This window comes from Heloderma suspectum, chromosome 3 (genome assembly GCF_057233095.1).
Source record: "Heloderma suspectum isolate Gila_16-S chromosome 3, 16-S_ref, whole genome shotgun sequence".
Lineage (NCBI taxonomy): Eukaryota > Metazoa > Chordata > Lepidosauria > Squamata > Helodermatidae > Heloderma > Heloderma suspectum.
In genome coordinates, this window is record NC_139460.1 from 274,536,024 (window position 1) to 274,552,953 (window position 16,930).

Here is a 16,930-nt window from a genome sequence, read left to right on the forward strand (position 1 = left end):
TCATCCAGGATCCACTGCGGGGGGGGGGGGGGAATATCCCTTCCTGCAGAAATTGCTGCTCCTGTGCTGACAACTTTGGCACTGAAATTTGGCCATAGCAGCAGCAAAAAAAACACATGATTTTCTTTTCAAACAAGGCACGTGGGGAGTGTGTACCTTGGTGGGAATAAAAACTGCATCCCCCGCATGTGATGTTTGAAACGAAGATCATGGTTTTTTTGCTGCTACCACTACAGTGGGAAATTCAATGGAAGGAGGGTAGCAGGGGGCAAAAAAATAGCCAGCGGGCTGCATCTGGCCTGTGGGCTGTGTTGTCCACCCCTGCTTTAAGCCAAGGTCCCTAAAGGCGAGACATCAAGAAGCAAAAAGTCAGAAAACAGGGCATTGCTCCATGGCCCCCAGCACCATCAATCCACCCAATAACTGGAGATGGAAGGGAAGCAGGGCATGTGCTGGAAGGGACATGGAAGGGAAGCAGGGCATGTGCTGGAAGGGACATGGAAGGGAAGCAGGGCATGTGCTGGAAGGGACATGGAAGGGAAGCAGGGCATGTGCTGGAAGGGAGATGGAAGGGAAGCAGGGCATGTGCTGGAAGGGAGATGGAAGGGAAGCAGGGCATGTGCTGGAAGGGAGATGGAAGGGAAGCAGGGCATGTGCTGGAAGGGAGATGGAAGGGAAGCAGGGCATGTGCTGGAAGGGAGATGGAAGGGAAGGAGGGCATGTGCTGGAAGGGAGATGGAAGGGAAGCAGGGCATGTGCTGGAAGGGAGATGGAAGGGAAGCAGGACATGTGCTGGAAGGGAGATGGAAGGGAAGCAGGGCATGTGCTGGAAGGGAGATGGAAGGGAAGCAGGGCATGTGCTGGAAGGGAGATGGAAGGGAAGCAGGGCATGTGCTGGAAGGGAGATGGAAGGGAAGCAGGGCATGTGCTGGAAGGGAGATGGAAGGGAAGCAGGGCATGTGCTGGAAGGGACATGGAAGGGAAGCAGGGCATGTGCTGGAAGGGACATGGAAGGGAAGCAGGGCATGTGCTGGAAGGGACATGGAAGGGAAGCAGGGCATGTGCTGGAAGGGAGATGGAAGGGAAGCAGGGCATGTGCTGGAAGGGAGATGGAAGGGAAGCAGGACATGTGCTGGAAGGGAGATGGAAGGGAAGCAGGGCATGTGCTGGAAGGGAGATGGAAGGGAAGCAGGGCATGTGCTGGAAGGGAGATGGAAGGGAAGCAGGGCATGTGCTGGAAGGGACATGGAAGGGAAGCAGGGCATGTGCTGGAAGGGACATGGAAGGGAAGCAGGGCATGTGCTGGAAGGGAGATGGAAGGGAAGCAGGGCATGTGCTGGAAGGGAGATGGAAGGGAAGCAGGGCATGTGCTGGAAGGGAGATGGAAGGGAAGGAGGGCATGTGCTGGAAGGGAGATGGAAGGGAAGCAGGGCAAGTGCTGGAAGGGAGATGGAAGGGAAGCAGGACATGTGCTGGAAGGGAGATGGAAGGGAAGCAGGGCATGTGCTGGAAGGGAGATGGAAGGGAAGCAGGGCATGTGCTGGAAGGGAGATGGAAGGGAAGCAGGGCATGTGCTGGAAGGGACATGGAAGGGAAGCAGGGCATGTGCTGGAAGGGACATGGAAGGGAAGCAGGGCATGTGTTGGCTATCCTCACACCATCTGCCATAAAGTGTAAGGACAGTAAGACTAAAGTGTTCTCAATTTGCATCAGCCTTTGAACACCTCTGCATTTCTCCAAAGTGACATTGCAAGTAGCTTATTTATTTTTTAATATCTGTACATTGCCACTCTTGTATATAGTGCCAGAGGTGATGAACAATACATAAAATATGTATTTTATGCGATTCATTAGATCAGTGTCTTCCCCCAAGCTGTTCCCTGTCCCCTACCCTTTGTTTACTAGATCAATTAATGTAGAAGGTTTTTCTATAAAACTTGGTATGCAACATTTTCATGATAGGCAAGGGTTTTCCCCTCGCTAGCTTTTTTGTCAGGTGTAGAGGTTAAACATCAGATGTGGAAATGTTTTCTACCATCTTTGAAAAATCTGACAGAAGCTCAGACATTATGACAGATCCATGTTAGATCCGTCTGCAAATGAAGTCTTATCTTATACATATACGTATGGCTGCCAATCAACTCCAGGCAGTCTTGAGTGAAGTATTATCTGGATCCATTTCGATCAGGCTTCAGGCCTAGTTTCGGCATGGAAACTGCCTTGGTCACCCAATGGGATGAGCTTTGCCGAGAGAGATACAGGGGGAGTGTGACCCTGTTGATTCTCCTGGACCTCACAGTGGCTATTGAAACCATCAACCATGATATCCTTCTGGATAGGCTGTCTGGGTTGGGAGTTGGAGGCACTGCGCTGCAGTGGTTCTGCTCCTACTTGGATGGCCGATTCCAGAAGGTGGTGCTGGGAGATTATTGCTCTGTCCCTTAGCAGGTATGCTATGGGGTTCCACAGGGCTCTATCTTATCCCCCATGCTGTTTAACATCTATATCAAGCTGTTGGGGCAGATTATCCAGAGGTGTGGGCTGAGATGTCATCAATATGCAGATGACACCCAGCTCTATCTCTGATGCTGATATTCCATTTCAAAGCCTGAATGGCTCAGGGCCAAGTTACCTGAAAGATTGTCTCCTCTCATATATATACCTGCCTGGACCTTAAAATCACCTTCAGAGGCCCTCCTCCAGGTGCCCCTGCTAAAGGAAGCGAGGCAGGTGGCTACTAAGAGAGAGCCTTTTCCTTTGTGGTGCCCCAGTTGTGGAATGCCCTCCCAAGAGAGGCTCACCTGGCACCTACATTGTGATCTTTTCGGCATCAGGTGAAGATCTTTTTATTCTTCCAAACACTTTAGTTCTTCAGATTTTATTCTTTTAAAACTGTTACTGTATTTTTTAGATCTTTGCACTGCAGCTGGTTTTTACTCTGGTTTTATAATGTAGTTTTAAACTTCTAAATGTTTTATGCTGTGTTTCGTCACGTCGTTGTATTTCATGATTTTAACTGTTGTGAGAGCTTCAGCTATTGCACTGTAAAGAAATGAAAGAAAGAAAGAAAGAAAGAAAGAAAGAAAGAAAGAAAGAAAGAAAGAAATCTACTCTGTAATATTTCCCATTGAATTCAGTAGGGTATGGGATGTATCACAGCTTACTTTGTGGGGATTTCAATGAAATGAAAAGAAAGGAAATAGAATTTCAGGACATCCCCTCAGCTGCATGGTAGGTACAATGCCAGAAAACAGGTATATTAGAGGTGTTACCCAATGAAAGAAATCTTACAGTGTAATCTTATGCATGTTTACCCAGAAGCAAGTCTCACTGTGTTCCGTGGGGTTTACTCCAAGGTAATCGTGCTTAGAATCGCTTCTCAACTTCCAACATGATCGGAAGAAGGAATATGCCAGTATTAAAATTTCCTTTAGCAAATTCTTGGTTGGATGTTATGTATAATCCAGGAATTATGGGTTAAAACAAGCCAGCAAGCCTCATTGGAGGGGAGCACGTGAGCTTGACGCTTCATGCGACATCCTTTCTGCTTGTGCTAGACCATGGTTTAGTGCAGCAACGCACACCCTTTTCAGTCCCTACGACTGAATCGGGTGATGGTCAACAGCCATGTGTGTGCATGCATGGGCACATACACCCACACCCAGCATGCAGGAGTCTGCCCGCTACCTCCTGAAATCTAGGGATCATTGGGTGCGTGTGGAGGTGAAAGGCTCTCCCAACCCCCACCCCCAGCCATCATCACCAAGATCACCGTTTCTCCACCGCTACTAGTGATAGGAAAACAGAAATCTCAGAAGTGGGGGTGGGCTGGGCCTTTCACTTCTCCCAGTGATAGCCAGTGAAACTCCTGCATTTTATTCCCACGGCTGGTCTGATCAGCTGCGCTGTGGGGGAAGTGAGAGGGGACAACCAGCTTTGTGGGCTGCACTGGAAGCAGCCACAGGTTGTGCTCTCCAGGTTTAGTGAAACTTGCCAACGTGGCCATCATCTCTATGCAATTTGCAAAATGTCAGTTTATGTGCTCGCTTCGCCTTATGTCTTTTCGGGAAATGAGCTGTTTCCGAGGCTGCAGTCCTAAACACTTACACGAGGGTAAGTCCCACCGTCCTAAGGGGGACTTAGTTCTGCACGAACATACCTAAGATGGCACTGTGAGCCACCATGAAGGGCATACTCATATTCTTCCATTCTACAGCATGCCATGTGCTTTGTTACCTTCTCACATGTGCCATTTCAACATGGAAGTGCTTGATTTGGAGGGCGAAAAGTTTCAGAAAAGTAACTGCAGCTATTGAAATGTGGTAGCCCAAAGAAGGATGCATACAGATGCTAGACAGCAATATTTTTTAGATGCTAGAAAATATTTTGCCACAAGGCAAGCATCTGGCTCCTAATTGGTTCTCATTAGCTGCATTGTTAGGTATCGAGGTTGAATGTTAAGTACGGAACTAACTTCGACATAGCTAACAAAGAAGCTAATGAGAGGCAAGCAGGAGGTGAGTTTCTGCCTGATGGAAAAACACCGCATAAAACGTTCTTTGGGGAAGATTGACTGTGAAAGAGATTTTAAAAACAAAAACATTTGTGGCTATACTGAACGCATTTAGGGGTATGCATATTTGGTAAAATCTGTTCCTCGCATTTCACGGATTGTCAAGTGCCTTTCATTCTATCGTCCACTCAGGGACAGAATTGGATTTTTTCCAATTTCCTAAATGTGCATAAATTCGCACTTGCAAAAATGCACAACTCCCCCCCCCCCATCCACACACACACACAAATCCCTCCAAAATGTGCATGTTCATGCTTTAGCCTATGGGGGAAATGCACATTTTTGGCTGGTGTATTTTTTATTTTATGTACTTTTCTACAACTAAATTTGCGTAAAATTCCCCAAAGTAAAAAAACTACAAGTCCACGAAATCTGTGCGACTCAGAAAAAGCCAGTTTGCTGCAGAATGCACAGGTCAGATTCATAGAAATCCAAACTCATTTGATTTCATCGTGGATTTCTCCAACATCCCTAAACACCTTTGATCAGCTCAGAGACCAGGGTGTCTAGGTGAACAGGAGAACACACTGGGGAAACCAGTCTGGATAGTATCGGTGCATGGAAGGCCATATGAAAAGTAGGGCATTCTCTCCATTGATTTGATAAAAGAAATACATTGTTGCATACTAAGAATGCACCACCAGAAACACAGGGAATATTAATAAAATATATTGCTAGAGAAACAATTCTGCCTATTTTTAACTTTTGAAATAGGGTAGATAGAAAGTTCCCAGTGAATGAATTGTTTCCACAGATTTCAAGAGAACATTAACAAGGCCCAAATGTAATCTATTTCCCAATCCTGGGGGAGTTGGGAAGGCAATGCTCACCATTTTTCCCCCACCCCCAAGGCACACATAAGACCAAGTTGAGGGATAATAACTATCCTTGTTCATCTAGAGCAGTGCCTTCAATTGTTTTGACACCTGGAACAGGCACACTCAGAAGACAACTAGGAAATAGTGAACAAGAGGAAAGGCAGCAAACTTCTCAGGGCCACTTGCCAATAGGGGCGAGTGAAAAATTTGTTGGGTTTGCATTTGCAAGATGGTTCAATTCACAACTCCCAGAATTGAATGCGGACAATTTGTGGTCAGAAATCCATACATTTTCAAGTTTGCAATGCGTTCCACACATGCACACACACATTTGTTCAACAACATGCACAAATTTGAAAAATGTGCAAGGAAAAATGTGTACGTTTCTCAAATGTGCATAAACTTGCTTTAGGTAATCTGTGCATGGATACAAAAATGTGTTCATTTGGAAAATACATACAAAAATACATATCAATTTCTGTATGGGGAAAAGAATCTTGCATGGAACCAGGCTGGAATGAGCCTAGTGATGAAAAACTGAGTAAGAACCTGAATGAGATTGAGTTTGACAGATTCGCCCATCCCTACCAGAGTGTTTAGAAGGTAACTTGTAAAATAAGTATATGGTCAGGTCTAAAATACCACCAAGAAACAGTGATGCTCATCAAAAGCCTTTTCAATGATAAAGTTTGAAATTTCTAGGCCAAGCAGTTTCTCATCTAAGACATGACATATGCAGAAAGAAGCTTTTGAAGTCTTTTGAAAGAGTACATTTATTGCTGTTATTTCATAACCATACCTCAGCAATAGCTTGTCATATTTGTAAAAAACAAAGGAGCCTGCATACAGATGAGACTGGGAGAGGCAACCTGTCACCCTCCAGATGTTTTGGACTACAAACTCCCATCAGCCCCAGCCAACATGGCCAATGATTAGAGATCATTCAAGATGAAGCTGGACAGCCATCTGTCAGGGATGCTTTGACTTAGATTCCTGCATTGAGCAGGGGGTTGGACTCGATGGTCTTATAGGCCCCTTCCAACCCTACTATTCTATGATTCTATAATCATGGGAGTTGTAATCCAAATCATCTGGAGGGCACCAGGTTGCATTAGACCAGCTATATTCCATTTCTGCTAATATCCTGTCTCGGATAGTGGCTTTCATACATTGTCCTTTTTCTTGATACTCAAAGCCCCATATGTGAGAAAACTGATGTAGTGTGGGCTTTAAAAGGTAGAACAGTGAACCAGGGACCCCCAGGTTCAAATCTTACCTCAGTCATGACCTCACTGGGTAGCCTTAGGCAAGCCATTTTGTTTCTGTCTCAACCCCCCACTTAAACTGTAGAGATACTAATCTTGGGCTATCTTTTAAGGCTCTTGTAAGGATGTCTGATAATGTGCGTGGAACACTGTATACTCTATAAACTGCAATATAAATACAGTTCTTGTGTCTGCGTTTTTAATTTTTATTGAGCTTTATCTGAATATACATGAAAAGAAGTTACATAAGATCAGTAACATAACAAAATGGCAATCCATTTATAGAAGAACAAGAAATGGCAAAAGGAACAACACAACTATATCCTTTTCTTTTTAATCTGTTAACGGGGTCTCAAACCATAGTTACTAAGATTCTATGTTGATTGTAAAAATAGATAAATTTAGACCATTAGAGCTATGAATCCAGCACCTTATCAGTGAAATCATATGCAGATCTATTCAGAAGCAAGTCCTATTGAGTTCAGTGGGGCTGACCACCGGGTAAGTGGGTACAGGATTGCAACCTAAATCCACTTTAATGTAGATAATAAGTCAATTTCACTGAAAATAAATATAGTTACCCTTCTATTTCTGATCTTTCCCCCTTCCTGAAACCAATCAAAACAACAAATGGACCTTGTAGTATAGTAAAACCAAATGCCTTCTTAACCATCTCCTGAATTTGCATCCAACATTTCTAATCTCCAGGAAACACCAGAAGGACATAGGAAGCTGCCCTATATTGACCTGATTCACCAAATCACCCCAGCCTGCTATTGGCCATGGTGGGTCGCAGTGCCCATGGGTGCCAGGTTGCCAATCCAAGATGCTGCCATGGCTTCTTGCTACATGCAAACCCAGCAAGGGTGGATTGTTGGAGTGCTGTCTGACAAGCCACCCAGCCAGAACCCATGGGCTTTTTAAGGCTTGTGGGTGGCTTGTCAACCACCCCAGCAACTCACCCTCGCCAGGTTTACATGTAATGAGAAGCTATGGCACACCCCTGCTATGGCCAGAATATTCAAAATGGCAGCCACTGCCACAATGAGAAGCCCCATGGGGAAAATTCACCTGTGGTTGCTTCTGCTTATGTGCAAACCAGCCCACTGAATCAATCTATCCAGTTTTGTTGACACTGACTGATAGTGGCTCTTCAGGGCTTCAGACAGGATTTTTTCCAACCCTCCCTGGATTGAACTTTGGACCTTCTGCATGCAAAGCATGTGCTCTACCACAGAGCCATGATCCCTCCCCACACTTCAAATATTGCCCATGAGTTTCACTCATCATTTGTCAGTATTAGTATTCTTGTGCATTGCACAATTTCCCAGCTTTTTGCATATGATTCTCATACACGGTTATGCATCCTATACTGAGTTCATGGACATAGTCATATTGAACTTCCCTCCAACTTTTCTTCATTAGAGCCTTTCATCGCAATGTGTAACCCCATTATCATTAATACACACACACACTCCAGCCCACAGTTCTGACATAGATTACTACTCACACTCTGTAGTTTTTAAACTTATCCACAGTCTAACCCAGGGCTGGGCAACCTGATGCCCTCCAGATTTTTGGACAACAGGTACGAGGTACCACAATCCCCAACTATTGGCCATGCTGGTTGGAGCTTATGGGAGTTGTGATCCAAAACATCTGGGTGGGCACCAGATTGCCTCCCTCTGCCCTAAACTTTGCCACAAAACAAAAATTGACACTGAGCATGCCTACTCAGAAGTAAGTCCCACTGGTTTCAGTGGAGCCTACTCTCAAGTAAGTGTGCATAGAATTGCAGCCTCACTGTCCTATTCATAGTCATTTTACCCACATAGCTGCTCACTTTCTGAAAAGAAATGCTGAAACCTATGTACCACACTACAGCCTCTCACAAAAGGAATCACATCTTTATTTCCCCATGTACCATAATATCCCAAAGACTCCTTCACCATGTACTTGCCATGCTATAGCCAATCACTAAGTCCCAGTACTCTTTCATATAAACAGTCAGAAATACAAGCACACACTTGTGCATGCAGTCCCGTAACTCTTTACTGTTCCCTTTGTAGTCCCAGCTGTTCAACCCATCTCTATTATACACACACTGTTCCAGAAACTTTTGTTCTGTTACAGACAGACACACCATCCCAAGGTTATTTGTTCTGCGCATAGAACACTTATGACTATGTTCCATAGACACTTAAATCATCGGAGTCCTTTGCATGCACAGTCTATAGGATTTCTGGTACTTCTATACACCAGTGGTCTCACTCACTTCCTCCCTCTCTGAGAGAAAGAGAAAGAGAGAATAGCAGAACATTTCATCCTAAGCATACACTTAACCCTACAGCCCTGTAAACACATAGCTGTGTGTCCCTCATTTACATTTCTGCACACGTAAAACCTACAGGATTTCTGGTACTTCTATACACCAGTGTGTGCTCCCTTTCTCTTTCCCCCTCTCAGAGATAAAGGGAATAGCATCACCGTTCATCCTAAGAATGCACTTAACCCTACAGCCCTATAAACACATAGTTGTGTGTTCCTTACTTACATTCCTCCACACTTAAAATCCACAGGACTTCTGGTACTTCTTTACACCTGCACTCCCACTCACTTGCTCCATCTCTCAGAGAAAGGGAGAACAGCAGAACATTTCATCCTAAGAATACACTTAACCCTACAGCCCTGTAAACACATAATTGTGTGTCCCCCATTTACATCCCTCCATGCTTACTGTCACCACTTCCTTACAAACTCTGTGCCATCACAACAGGGGATGTGAGGGGTCTGGATCCCTGTTCTTCATGACCCAGTCTCAGGGTGGCTGTAAGGCAATGTCTAGAGTCAACGCTGCTTCAAAGCCCCCTTGTGAGAGGATGTGAGGCTTTCTAGAGAAAACACGCAGAGTACCACATGGGATTTGCTGGGGAGACAGGCCCAAGGGAGGACATGAGCCCTACAGGAGTGAAGGAGGGATGCTGCTAGGCAGATGCAGGACAGCAGAGGGGCACTTACCGAAGAAGGTGTTGACAAAGCCATACCACACGCAGCCTGCTGGCCCGATGAGCCACTTTCCCTGAGTGCTGGCAGCAAAGCTGAAAGGGACGCCCACAAAGCACACCACCAGGTCACTCACTGAAATGTTCGTCAGCAGCAAGTTAATGGGAGACCGCAGCACTTTGTTCCGGCAGAAGAGCACCAGGACCAGGGGGCTGTTCAGGAAGCCCTGGGTTCCAATGGTGCCAAGGCAGATGGCTGTGGCGAGGTGACCGGTGGGACTCAGACTGTGTCCTTGCCCATATCGCTGATCACTGTCGCTGCCACCGCCAACCCTGCTGCTACTGCTGCACCGGATGCTGTGAACCTCACCACTGCAACCGGGGCTGATGCGAGGCACAGGCATCTCAGGAAGGCTCTTTCCAAATCTCCCTCAACTGCCCAGCTAAGCATTGCAAGATCAGCCCAGGAGAAATCTCGTATGTAGACACAGATGCACACCCAAAACGCTAAAAAAAAGGCAAAAGAATAAACCTTCACTGGGTCATTTCTTTATCTTTCTTTCTTGTAATGTTTTAGAATTAGGTAGATGGTAACCTCAACGAGTTAAAACAAATCAAGGATTTATTTCAGTGATGCTCCACCACGTGGCCAAGAAAAGACGGTTCTTCTGCTTCCCTCACTTGTATCTGAGGCACTGTATCAAATCAACAGCATTACCCGTGCAACCTGATAATAACATTTAGGGCAGAGAAACGTACACAGAAGGGGCTGGTCTTAATATCAAGCAAACAACAGTATATGTTGACAAGGTGAAAGAATGGAGGAGGGGTCTATTTTAACCCTCCAGTGGTCGGTGACATGTGTTTGATGCTCCCTGCCCCCACCCCACCCCATCTCAGTTAGGTTGCGACTGCTTTTTAGATTTCTGAAGTTTCAAGCAAGTTTTCAGGGTTGTATAAACTGGTCTGTCTGGGGAGAGAAAAAGGCCAGAATGCTTTAGCATTTATGCAGCAGCTGAATATATACAGTGTTCTTAGAATTACATAATTGCAAAAATGCAGGGGACTGTGGAATTGTGTTCCTATGTTTTTGTTTTGAACTTGGGGAAATAGTTCATCAGATACAATCCTTTATTTCAGAACAACTAATGCATTGCTAAACCAGATTATGCTCACTAGTACAAAGAGAGATCAAACATGAATGCTTCAAAATATCTGAAGACAATGTTTCTGTTCTTAGTTCATCTCTCTCTATCTCTCTGTCTTACACACACACAGAGAGAGAGAGAGAGAGAACTTAGTTCCAGTTGTTTTGGAACTTACAAATCCATTGTAAAGGAACTTACGGCATAATTTTACTAGAGTTAAGCGTTTCTAAGTAGGGTGGCCAAGTGAGAAAGAGGACAGGGCTCCTACATGTTTACTAGTTTGTGGAAGAGGGAATTTCAGAAGGTGTATGTTATCATGCAAGCTACACCTGCTGAACTTCCCTCTTCTACACAACTATTAGAGGTGGAGGAGCCCTGCCCTCTTTTGTATCTGGCCACCCTATTTGTAAGTGTCATCTTGGTTTTCATTGGGACTCAGCCCTACTTAACACCGCTGGGCCAACTTTTCATGAGGTCTAGTTTTTGCAGCCAGACTTTCCATTTTGGAGGTTGCAAAGAATGTTCACAAAGACAACCCTTCCTATTTTGCATATATTATGCCTGTTTGCATCCCTTGTTCCCCCAGTCTGCTGGTGCTGCAGAGGAAAAGCATCCCACTTTATGGTGCAACCCCATGCCACTTAGGATGGCCAGCTGCAAAAGAGAAGTTAAGTAGAAAAGGGAAATTCAGCAGGCATGGGTTGCCATGCAAGCCACCCCCATTGGAATGCTTTCTTCTGCACAATGATTAAAGGTGCAGGAACCCTGTCCTATTTTGCATCTGGCCACCTGACACCTACTCCCCCAGCCTCCTCAACTTATGAACCTAGTTACACAAACCTAACCCATCAATAGACTAACAAGCAATCCTATACCCACTTACCTGAGAGTACGCCCTATGGAACTCAATGGGTCTTATTTCCGAATAGACATGTGTAGGATTGTGCTCTTGTGCATTTATATATTGCCTTGGTGTGTTTTCATTTTCTTCAGGAAACTTCATGTGTGAGTGTGTCTGTGGGGGGGGGGGGCTACAAGGAGCCATGTATCATTAAAGGATTGTTAACTCTTCTGAGTCCTGGTCTCCCTAATCTGACACATCAATTTATGATCAACAATTAGTTCCCCCCACACTTTTGCCATCCCATCCATATGATTGGGAGAAGATGGAAGCCTCCACTGACTTGCCCAAGCTATCTTTGCTGACAGAAACAAGCAGAATAGTACATTTCTATGGGATAGATCCAGACCAGATTAAGGTGCAATCCTATGCTTGTTTAGACAGAAAATGTCCTACAGCTCTTTGGTTGGCTGGGGAATGTTGGAAACTGTAGGACCTTTTTCTGTCTAAACATGCACAGGATTGTACCCTTACGTCCCATTGATTTCTCATTGATTGGGAGTTAGTCTGGACCCAGCCCAATGCAAGTACAGTGGGTGATCACTGTCAATACTGTGCAACAGCATAAGTTTGGGGTCCTCATCAATGACGCCCTTTGGAAGATCCTTGCATTTTGCCATCACCAGGTGTGAAGGGAAAGAAAACAGAGGGGCAATCTAAATATTTGACTCTGTGGGGCAAGGCATCTTACATCACCATTTTTAAAACCATAATAAAAGCAGTACCATAAATAAACCAGCAATGGCCAACACACCCCATTGCCAGTTGCCCCTTTCTCCTTCTTAAGGGTATGGGGGGGTGACTTGGGAAGGAGTGATGGAGCTGGCAGGGAAGTGGGGGCCACCTGTTATTCCTGCCCATGAGCTTTCTCATAAAAATGAGAATGGGTGGAAAGTTCCTCCTGCACAAGCATTTTCCAGGAAAGCTCAGAAAACAGTGATGACTTCCAAGGCAAACTTAAATGAATTTTCCCATCACTAAAGCACAGTTCAGGCAGAAGGCAGCTTAGGTAATATACCCACATATCCAAATTCCCTGCATTTCTGGATGGCTCTAAAAGCCACTCGGAGAAATGATCATGTGCTATATTCCTCGCAGGGGATCGCATTTTATACAAAGTAACATTCAGTGCTCTCCTCATGATAACACACACAGCGTGGAGCTCTGAAAAGGATCACTATAGAGTGGTGCCGCGGGTTTTACTGGTTTTGCCTTGCTTGTTTCTATATACTCAGATTGCAGTTAAAAAGAATTCTACTGCCAGCCCTGCAAGGCCAGCCAGGCTGGGAACAGTCTGACGGAATGACTACATTTCAGTATAGCACCATCCTGAATTGCAAGGAATGGACAGCAGAGAAACAAACAAACAAGGGGATTGAATGGGGAGTGGCTGAAAATAGAAAGGGCATCAGGGAAGTTGTAAGAGCAGGAAGGAGACAACAGATGTAACTGGAGTTTTAACAATCCAGGTTCATAATATGGATTAGCATGCATAGGCAGGGGCACAGAGTAGACCATATATTAGACTTGATAATAGTATTAGGAGAGCTCCACTCTCAAAGGTGGCCTTGAAATAATTTTGATTAGATAGATGATAGACAGACAGACAGACAGACAATAGATAGTTTTGTTACAACTTTTTTACCATGTCTATCCAATCACATAAGGAAGCAACTTGGGTATATCAAACAAAGAAGGTTTCTTGAAAAGGATATGTTCATTCCCCATATGATAGTGGAAATTATCATGTGCCCATTCCTTGAAACTGTCATCATATTTTGGTTCCTTCCATTTCATTATGTGCTAAAACGGGACTATGCTAAAGTGATCCTACCCATTTACCTATCATCTAATATTTTGGTTTTGTTTGGTTTTGTGCCATGATTATCAATTTGACATGTCATGACATTGGCTTTGGAACTGACCATGCTAAAGATAAATTAATAATAATTACATGAAGCATGGGCATCCTTACATTTCTGAAAAAAATCATTAGACCAAATCAAAATCTCCATAGTAGTTTTCAATTTTCTTGTGGTGCTTGTTTTAATCTCTGCTGGTTTGTTTTCCAATTGTTTTCTTATTTTACTTACATGGATTTTATTTGTGTTTACTTGTACATTGCCCAGAAAGCTTTTAGCTATAGGGCAATCAATACATTTTATGACTAATGAAACAAACAAATAAAATGGCAGAAATGTACAACAGTGGAACAGGGTCAAGGACAAGAGCTTCAGATGCCTTGGTATGGAACTTTACTCCTGTAACTGACTGGAAAGAAAGAATAGTGTAAAAACTGTTCTGCTTCCACTGAGGCCATATTAGAGTTAGATAACATGCTACCCTGGCTTCCAGTATCAAATAGGTAAAATGAGGATTCCCAAGAGCCTTTGTGGGATTTAGTGTGAGCTACTTGCCTCATCTAGGGCAGACATAACAGTTCTTTTCATCTATATGTTTATATTAATTCCACCAATAGATGTTACACCATACCTGATGGAAGAGAAGCATTCTTTGGCAACCAGTGTAAGAATACAGAAAAAAACTTTGGGGTTTTTGAATGACGAAATGAAGCATTGGAATCAATACTATAGTTCCCTGCTGTTGTGAAGGAGGAGCAAGTTTGCCAGACTTTTTATTAAAAATTCAACACTGAGTTCAGAGCCATTGATTTGATAGCATCTCTGCAAAACAACTACCTCTCTTTCTTTCTTTTGGTTTATAGTGCTATTGAGAATGGGGAAAATTGTGAGGTGGAAAAGAGCAGGTATTCTGCTGAGAGTTCCTCATAGCCTGTGCACATGTCAACAAATCAATAACAGTCACATGAAGCATTTTCCTTCTCTAGTAAATTTTGTGAGCTCTCCAATACTAGAAGCTTGAATTCATAAACATTGTTTACGGGGTTGTTTGGCTTCGAGTGCTGCCTCATCTTACCTAAGTTGTGATCAAAACAGCAGGCTACATTCTGCTGTCTTGGAGGAGAAGGAAAAAAAGATAGGTGAGTTGATTGACTGCTTCTACCATTTTGTGTAACCTGTCCCCTGACCACACACACACACACACACATGCACACGCACACATGCACCAGCTCCTTCTCTGCTACTCATATAATAAGCTCTCAGTAATTACATCATCCTGGGTTCTACTGTGGCTTTCCTGGTCCATTCATTAGCTTTCATTAAGCACCAGCACAAAATGATCAACATTTTGATGGTGGGAGATAAATGGGAAAAGGCCTGTGGATTACAGGGATCTTTGGAGGTGCAATCTCTCTGGGGCTTTAATGCACATAGTTGGCCCCCACCTAGCATGACATGCCCCTGTCAACAGAAGCTAGGGTGACAATATTTTTGGCCTCCAATGGTGTCGGTGTCACTCAGGTCCTATGAGGCAGAGGCAGCATATATCTTAAGTTCTCGGACCAATGAGTAACCCTGATCCTGGAAGTGTCCATGTGAGTTTCGTGGGACATGCTCTGGCCTATTAATGTAAGGAATGGTCCCTGACCAAGGGCGGCTGGTTTCTCAGAAGAACCCTCCCTTATCCAGTGTCAAAGTGGGGCATAGGATGGATTTCTGCCTGACATCCTCCAGGCCACCAGCTCAAGCACCCCTGTAAACTCAAGTCCTGATGATCTGTAAATGCCACATCTTACTCTTTTGGAAAGAAGTGAGTATCAGGTATTTGTCCTAAGAGGAAAAAGAAAAGAATAGTATGCATGCATCTTCTGAAACAGAAGGCACATGATGCCAGACTTCCAGCATGGGAAGGTGGCTTTTACGTATCTCAATTGTCATGGCTGATAATGTAGGGCTGTTGAATCCCAGAATACTGCTTTTGATCAGATGTGAGTTTTCATTCAAGAAGGTAAGGTATTAATTGCTGATTATCTTTGCATAACCAGCATATGATATCTCTAATGCTTTGCAGCAAAACAAGTGATAATATTTTAAATCTAGTTAGGGAGCTGCTGAGAACAGACTTTTATCTGCTGGGTTGAAGTCAGGAGAGGAATTGTTTTGTTTTTTTTAAAATGCTGCAGAAGGCAATAAAACAGATCATTAACTATGTGGATGCCATTTTTGTTCCAGTGCTAATGACAGCTGTTGGCATTAGTGGTACAGCCTCAGTAACCATCTGAAATAATGCTGTTGTAAGAAGTAATGTGTTATGTGCAGAAGATCATTATATTTAACACCTACCCCCAAGTCTCAGAGCTCACTTCAAGTAAATACTTGCTGATATGGCTGGTGCTTCTGTCAGATTGGAAGCTCTTCTGTGGGTGCTACCTCCTTTTCTGTATTGGCCCCTCACTGTGGAGTGTCCTTCCGACTGTATACATTTAGATGCCAGGTTAACACCTTCTTCTAGCTGGCATATTTAATTTGTTGTCTTTATTATCTGTTTTACTGCTGGCACTTTGCTTTTGGGGGCACAATCCTATGGGGATAGGCGGCCACCTCTGAACTTGGAAGTGACCGCCTATCCAATGCAGGGCAGGAGAAACACAGAGGGGATCATCCCTTCCATGCTTCAGCTGCCCTGCATTTGCAGCTAGACAGCCAATTTTGGCTGTCTAGCCATGGGAAGACAGAGTGGGGGAAGCAGCTGCTGGACGACATGTTAGATGTGTCATACTGGTATTTCTGCCTTCCCTGCCCCGAATGTCCCATGGAATGCCCTGTTTTTGCTGCTCCACACTCCTCTTCCAAGCGTGGAGCACGGGGCCATTTCGGGCTGCCTGTGAGACAGTGTCAGAGAGGGGGAAGGTTGGTTCTCCAGGAACCGACCTTGGAGAGTGGGCTCCGAGGTCAGTTCCCAAAAACTGACATACACGGCTGTCTAGCCGCTGACTAGCAGCCATAGGATTGCTCCCTTAATGTTTTAGGGTGCAATCCTATGCATGTTTAGATAGGAAAAAGTCCTACAACTCCCAGAATTCCCTAACCAGCATAGCTGGGAATGCTGGGAGTTGTAGGACTTTTTCCTGTCCAAACCTGCATAAGATTGTACCCTAAATATCTTAAATTTTTGACAGGTTATTCTACTGTTGGTTTGGGTTGTTATGATTGTAAACTTCTCTGATGATATTTGCCAGTTGACTAGTATATAAACCTAATAAATAAATACTAGGAGAGTTTGAAAGCTGGGACCTTACTAGTTACATTACAATAATAAACACAATCAGTGTCGCTCCTCAGCCATCTTTCAGATTCAACA

At 44.3% G+C, this 16,930-nt stretch overlaps 1 pseudogene; it reads right to left on the reverse strand.

Moving 5' to 3' along the window:
* LOC146351303 (opsin-3-like) overlaps positions 1–10,062 on the reverse strand; it is a 91,556-nt pseudogene extending 81,494 nt beyond the window's left edge.
* Positions 10,063–16,930: the final 6,868 nt, after the last annotated feature.